We start from the raw sequence: 6,567 nt of genomic DNA, 5'->3' as shown, positions 1-6,567 counted from the left end.
GAGTATGGACACCCGGCTACCACCGGCGTGAGGTTATGAAAAGCTTCCCCCTCCACGAGCCTAAAAGGCCACATTTCAAATGAAAGCAGCTTTAGAGGACTTACTGGGAGAAATGACAGCTGGGTAGATATGGTTTCCCAAGTCCTTTCACCAAGCTAAAGAATATGGCCGTGGTGAAATACAACTCAACAAAAAAAGCTGTGGACTGGCTCCGTACTGTCCCTGGCCACATTCACCTGTACACGTGTTTGTGGTTAGGTGGTCCTTCCCAGTAAGTGCACTGGGGAGGGCACGGGTAATGTTGTGGGACCCGTGATTATGGAAGGCGGAGACGATACCGGGAGAAATAGTGGCGGCTGGGGACTGAGTATGGATACCCGGCTGCCGCCAGCATAAGGTTATGAACAGCTTCCACCTCCACGGGCCTAAAAGGCCACATTTCAAGCATGCATGCGCCAAGGATCACTTATGATGGGCACACTTTTAGGAAGTGACCTGGGAGTCAGAGATGCTTCCAGAGGTCTTCCCCATGCTGTTCCCATGTCTTTTCAGCACTGTATGCATGTGTCTGATGATGTATCACACACCACATGGCCAGATAAGGTTGTAAAATGTTAAAATGACATTTCCCAGTGAATGCATTTGTCTTGGTTGAAAGCAATGCAAAAGTGCAAAAACGCATCAAAAACGCTACGTGTGAACATAGCCCAAGGTGTGAAGGAGTATTTTTTACTTTGGTTATTTATTTTGCCTTATATACAAGTCATTACCCTGGAAAGGATGTTCCTTAACATATTTCCCAGGAAAATCCATTTTGGTTTAGTTTTTGCATGTTTTATTGTGAGTCCATAAAAGTGGCGTAATACCTCTGACAACGTTGTTGACAGCAGTGACCTGGAAGTCATAAATGCTTCCAGGGGTCTTCCCCATGCTGTTCCCATTTGAGCACTGTTCCCATCGATTTGAGCAATTTTTAGGCCCTCTGCAGACCGCCGGCGGGAGCCGCCTGAAAAATGCTCGAGTTTCCCATAGACTTACATTGGGTTGGTTCATTGCTCGGGTCGAGCACCCGAGTATTCCAATTTGCTCGACCCGAGCAAAGCGTACCCGAGCATTTTAGTGCTCGCTCATCACTAATAGTAAGTGCTAAAAAATCACGTCTCCAACACATCTGTTAAAATAAATATAATGTGGCCAACCCCATTACCAAGCGTATAACACGGCCAAGTGCTATCTGATGTTTTATCGGATAGCACTCGGTTCAATGTTAAACTATGGGTCAGTGTCGACTAGTGCTTTTTTACCCATGTCGATTCAGCATGAGAAAAAAAATTGCAGCATACTGTGAGTGCATCCAGTAATCGGATCACACACACTCATACAAGTCTATGGGTATGTATAAAACATCAAACTGCACTTGGATGTCATCCGACTTCAGTCCGATTTACGCAGGCACAGAGAATGGAGAAATTAGGAGAAATTAAGTTCTCTGTATTTTCCACACCTGTGCTCCGATCTCTCCGGTGAGAGAATCGGATCACAATAAGGTGACACTCGGCTCAAGCTCTGACACAGTTTGAGTCAAGTGTCATTAGTATTATTGGCCCGATTCTCTTGCGTGAGAGAATATACAGTGTCTGACTGCAGCCTAATACAGCGGCTATAGGAGGCAAACAGTCTAATATTTTTAATGAAACCCAATTGCAAAAATGATTTTTATCCCCAATTATATGCATTTAGGTAGTAAAAAAATGTATGTAGAGCATACATAAGTGCGAGTGTCTGGTTTGTGAGTGTTTAGTGTTAATGTTTATTCAATTCATGTCTTACCCACATGCTTTACATTGCTGGACGATTCGGTCATAAAACAACAAAAGCAAATATTTAATTATTTGTAATTTAATCACATTCGATGTGCGTTCATTCACTGCTATAAATACACATAGTGCAAGATACAGAGCTGAGCAAACATCAGTGACATCATTCTACTGGAGGTAAGAATACCTGAAACAGAATCCTTCATGTTGCTGCACGTCATGCCAAATGTTCACTAGAAGGTAGGGCAGCTGTTCACTAGCTAATACATCCTCCAACTAATCTAACACATCACCAGATAGGCCTAATGTCCTTATGGACTTTTCCTATCCAACTAACAACACAGTTGCTTAGAAGCCTCGGGCTGGGTTTACTTGCAGTGATTTTCCCTCCATCCGAATGACACCAAGATAATTAATTCCTCAAATTTGCAGTTACAAGCCAAGATATTTCATTAAGGCTCCTTTCACATGTCCGTACCACTGGTACCAGTGCTGATTGGGCACAGGGCTCATTTGACATAACGTCACGTAAGTCCTGGGAATGTGTGTGCCAATGTAGCACCCCGAGGACTCGGCTGCTACAGGGGTATTGCACCTCGAGAGGTGTGGTATTCCACTCCCGGGTAAGGATGGAGTGTGGGACCAAGCTCAGTTAGTTGCATGCACTACACTCATCCCATTTCCGGGGGACAGAACAACGGTACTCCCACCAGATAGATGTGCAGGTACGACAGCGTCTGTCCCTGGCTGGAGTGGGAGGGGGGGAGGAACATCCCAGTAGTGTAGGAGCAGTCAGGGGAGGGACTCTGGGCATAGGAAGGAGCCCATTGGGTGCTAGTCACCTGGGCTCGGGTGTCAGAGGGAGTATAAGAGGTGGGCACCATCTTTAGACAGGGTCCTGTTCAGAGGAGAGCCTGTGCAGAGAGGAGCTCAGCCAGAGAGGGCTGACAGGGAGCTGCGGCTCCGTCTGGGCCCAGCTCCAGAGCCAGGCCTGAAGCACAGAGAGGAGGAACAGAAACACCAAGAAAGGCCCAGAGACGTAAGAATAGAGGGAACCCTGAGATCCCACAAGAGAACAAGTTAACGGGTGAAGGGTTGGCAGAAGAGGGTACCGGATCCCAAACTGGTAGAGGCTAAACATCCTTAGCCAGGAACCGGAGGTCGTGGACAAGTTTTGGCGCGACCCCTCACCATATCCACCAGGAAGGCAAACCACGCATAGGGTCAGGGAAGCCGGGAAAGGTTTCGCCACCAAAAGACCCGAGGGAGCCGGACAAAGGTGGGTCCCTGGTGAGGACGGCCCGTAGGAAGGAATAGAGGGGAGCATGGGACCACGCTCTGGAACTGCCTGGGGGTTGGCCGAGTCCCGCACCTGGTGGACGCAGCACGGCTCGGGTGGTCACTGCTGGCCAAAGTGACCGGAGCAACACCTGTGAGTAAAAGCCTTGAAACTGCACCACACGTCTCTGAGCTTCCTTGCTGCACCATCACTACCACTATCATCCACATCTGCTGCCCTGAGGTCATACCCCTCCCGTTGGGGGTTCTACCAGCTACGCTGCACAACCTTACCACCGGCCTCAGCGGTCTGCCCTGCAGCGGCGGCTTCATAGCCGCATTCAACGGGTGGCGTAGTCGAACATTCTAACATCTACTGCTAAAGACTGCCGCTCAGTTTGACTCTCTGGGCACGGACCGGGTCACCGCCACGAGACTACTACCCCCATCTGATCCGGCTCCGGGTAAGCCCCCGTGCGCGCGATGCCGCACGACACAGCAGGCCCAGGGGCGCGTCAAACTTTGGCGTAGTCGGCAGGATTACGTGCCCGCAACCACCGGGTACTGCGTGCCTGAAGAAAAGTTCATATATACCTCAAAAAGAAGTCTCCCGCCAATTCAAGAGGGTTCCCGCCATCGGACGCCATCTCGGGTCGTTTCCCGCCGTTTGCCCGCCATCTGCAGCCTTTTCCCGCCATCCACGGAGTTTCCCGCCATAAGGAGACGATTCCCGCCATCTGAGACGATTTCCCGCCCTGGCAGAGCGGACTCCATTATGGGCGTGCCAGAGGGTGGCAAGAGGCCACCTCCCATCGTGGGCCAGGTCCAGGAATGGCGCCAAAAGCGGAAACCGCCCCCACCAGCAGAGACTGCAATGATAGAAATGTCCATCAGCGTGAGAGGTCTGCCCCTGGAACTGGCAATCACTAAGTTTCCACGGGACCACCCTCAATGGGGGCGGATACAGAACAAAACAGAGAAGATGGGTGCGGCCTGGAGGAGTCTGGACAGATCGCACCCGGAGATGGAGGAAGAGTCAATCAACACCGACCCTGTGGTCCAGAACCTGTTGCAGGCTGCCACCCCAGAAGGCCTGGTGGAGATCCTGGCACAGCTCCCCAGAAATCGGGAGCGTGCACAGACCGCGCTGGAGGCCTTGGCCCGGAAGATGGCCCGAGTACAGCAAGAAGCACTGGCCGAGTGGAGGAGAGAGATGGTCCAGCAGGCTGGAACCCGCCAGCAGAGGACGCCACCCGCATCGTGGAGCATGTCTGCCCCTGAGGATGGTGCAGGAGGGACGAAGGCCGGAGACGACGCCGCGGTGGGAGCCGCAGAGATGGAAGCAGGTAATGGGGACGTCATCACCCCGAGCCCAGTAGCCGTAAGCCTGCCCCAGCTCCCCGTCGCAGAGCCCGAAGTCACCCTCATTGAGCCCGTTGCCGCACCGCCACTGCTCCCGACTAGGCCTCAAGCGGCCGGAGCCGCGGTCGCGCCCTCTGTTACGCCACGCCCCTTGACCCTGAGCGCGGCAAAAGAGGAAGTGCCCCCGGCCTGGTCGCAGGGCCGAGTACCCCAGGGCACCGCCGTCTCCACAGTACCCTTCACCTTCAGAGTGCCACCGGGGTGGTCGCAAGGCCTGGTGAATCCGGGCGCCGCTGCCCCCACCGCGCCCTCAACTTCCACAGTGCTGCCCCTGGGCGAAGATCTGTTTGCGCAGCATACTAGCCCGGACGGGCTGCCTTTCGTTTGGCCACCGGAGTACGTCAACCCCCGACTCCGGAAGGAATGGCCTCTGTGTGAGCCTCTGATCCCGGCTCCGGCACCCGCCAAAATTGTTCCGGTCCCGCTGGAGGAGGCTCAATTTGCATGGGACCCCACCGGCGAAGACCTCATGGGGTTCACCCAAGAGACCCGGGCGGCCGCAGCCCAACGTGAGGAGTGTTGCCGACAACAACTGGAAGTCTTTCAGAGGGAACGGCGAGAGAGGCGGGTCCGCGAGGAACGGCTGCAGGTCCAAAGCGCGGAGCAGAAAAGCCGGACCCGACGAAGCCGCCGTGCGGCCCACGGTCCCCGCGCCACCGGGACTGTAATAAAGTTTCAAATGGAGCACGGCTGGGGCTTTATCCGGGATCACAGAACCCCCGGCGATGTCTTTGTCACCCGCAGGGATGTCGAGTCTCACCTGCCGGAGGGACACCGAGGACGTGACCTCTACCCGGGTGATGAGGTCACCTTCACCCGGCACCAGTGTGCCAAAGGACCATACGCCCTTCACGTGCACCGGTTGACGGAGGAGGAGTTGCAGTATGGGGAAGATCAAGAGGACGCGGACGGGTCTGAAGACTACCCTCAGGAGGAGCCAAGGAGAGGATACCGCTACTGAAGGGAAGTAGCATAAGCCAGGAACTGTATATAGTTACCCGTAGGGGTACCTAAGTTGTTGCTAATTAGAGTGTGGTCCCCGTTGGGACTAGTGTGGAACTGTTTAAAGGAACTGTTTCCTGTGTGCCCCTATCCCTTACCAGGCTGAGGACTGTGAGCAGCCATTCCCCTATCCCCACTGGCCGAGGACTGAGAGCGGCCATACCCTGTAAATAGTTGCGCTTCCTAGAGCGCCCCCTTCTGGTTTTATAAGGAACTGTTTTTCTACTAGTGACTGTTGCACTTTACCCGGTCACAAGTTGCACCGTGGCCGGAAGAACAAGAACGTTTTATATAAAAGAGTTTTATATTGAAAGTTTATACTGCTAAAATGTTAATATAAGAAATTACCTGTAACGTTATAATTTCTGATAATGTTTTTTTATAATGTTTTATATGTTAGTGTGTACTTTAAAACATTTTTGTATGTTTTGTTTTATTCTTTTACAGCCCGAGGACGTGCTGTGATTTATCAGGGGGGAATGTAGCACCCCGAGGACTCGGCTGCTACAGGGGTATTGCACCTCGAACCAGAGGTGTGGTATTCCACTCCCGGGTAAGGATGGAGTGTGGGACCAAGCTCAGTTAGTTGCATGCACTACACTCATCCCATTTCCGGGGGACAGAACAACGGTACTCCCACCAGATAGATGTGCAGGTACGACAGCGTCTGTCCCTGGCTGGAGTGGGAGGGGGGGAGGAACATCCCAGTAGTGTAGGAGCAGTCAGGGGAGGGACTCTGGGCATAGGAAGGAGCCCATTGGGTGCTAGTCACCTGGGCTCGGGTGTCAGAGGGAGTATAAGAGGTGGGCACCATCTTTAGACAGGGTCCTGTTCAGAAGAGAGCCTGTGCAGAGAGGAGCTCAGCCAGAGAGGGCTGACAGGGAGCTGCGGCTCCGTCTGGGCCCAGCTCCAGAGCCAGGCCTGAAGCACAGAGAGGAGGAACAGAAACACCAAGAAAGGCCCAGAGACGTAAGAATAGAGGGAACCCTGAGATCCCACAAGAGAACAAGTTAACGGGTGAAGGGTTGGCAGAAGAGGGTACCGGATC

Source organism: Phyllobates terribilis, unplaced genomic scaffold, assembly GCF_046119375.1.
Source record: "Phyllobates terribilis strain yellow unplaced genomic scaffold, ASM4611937v1 Scaffold_4__5_contigs__length_816908805, whole genome shotgun sequence".
NCBI classification, from domain to species: Eukaryota; Metazoa; Chordata; class Amphibia; order Anura; family Dendrobatidae; genus Phyllobates; species Phyllobates terribilis.
This window is presented reverse-complemented; position numbering follows the sequence as displayed.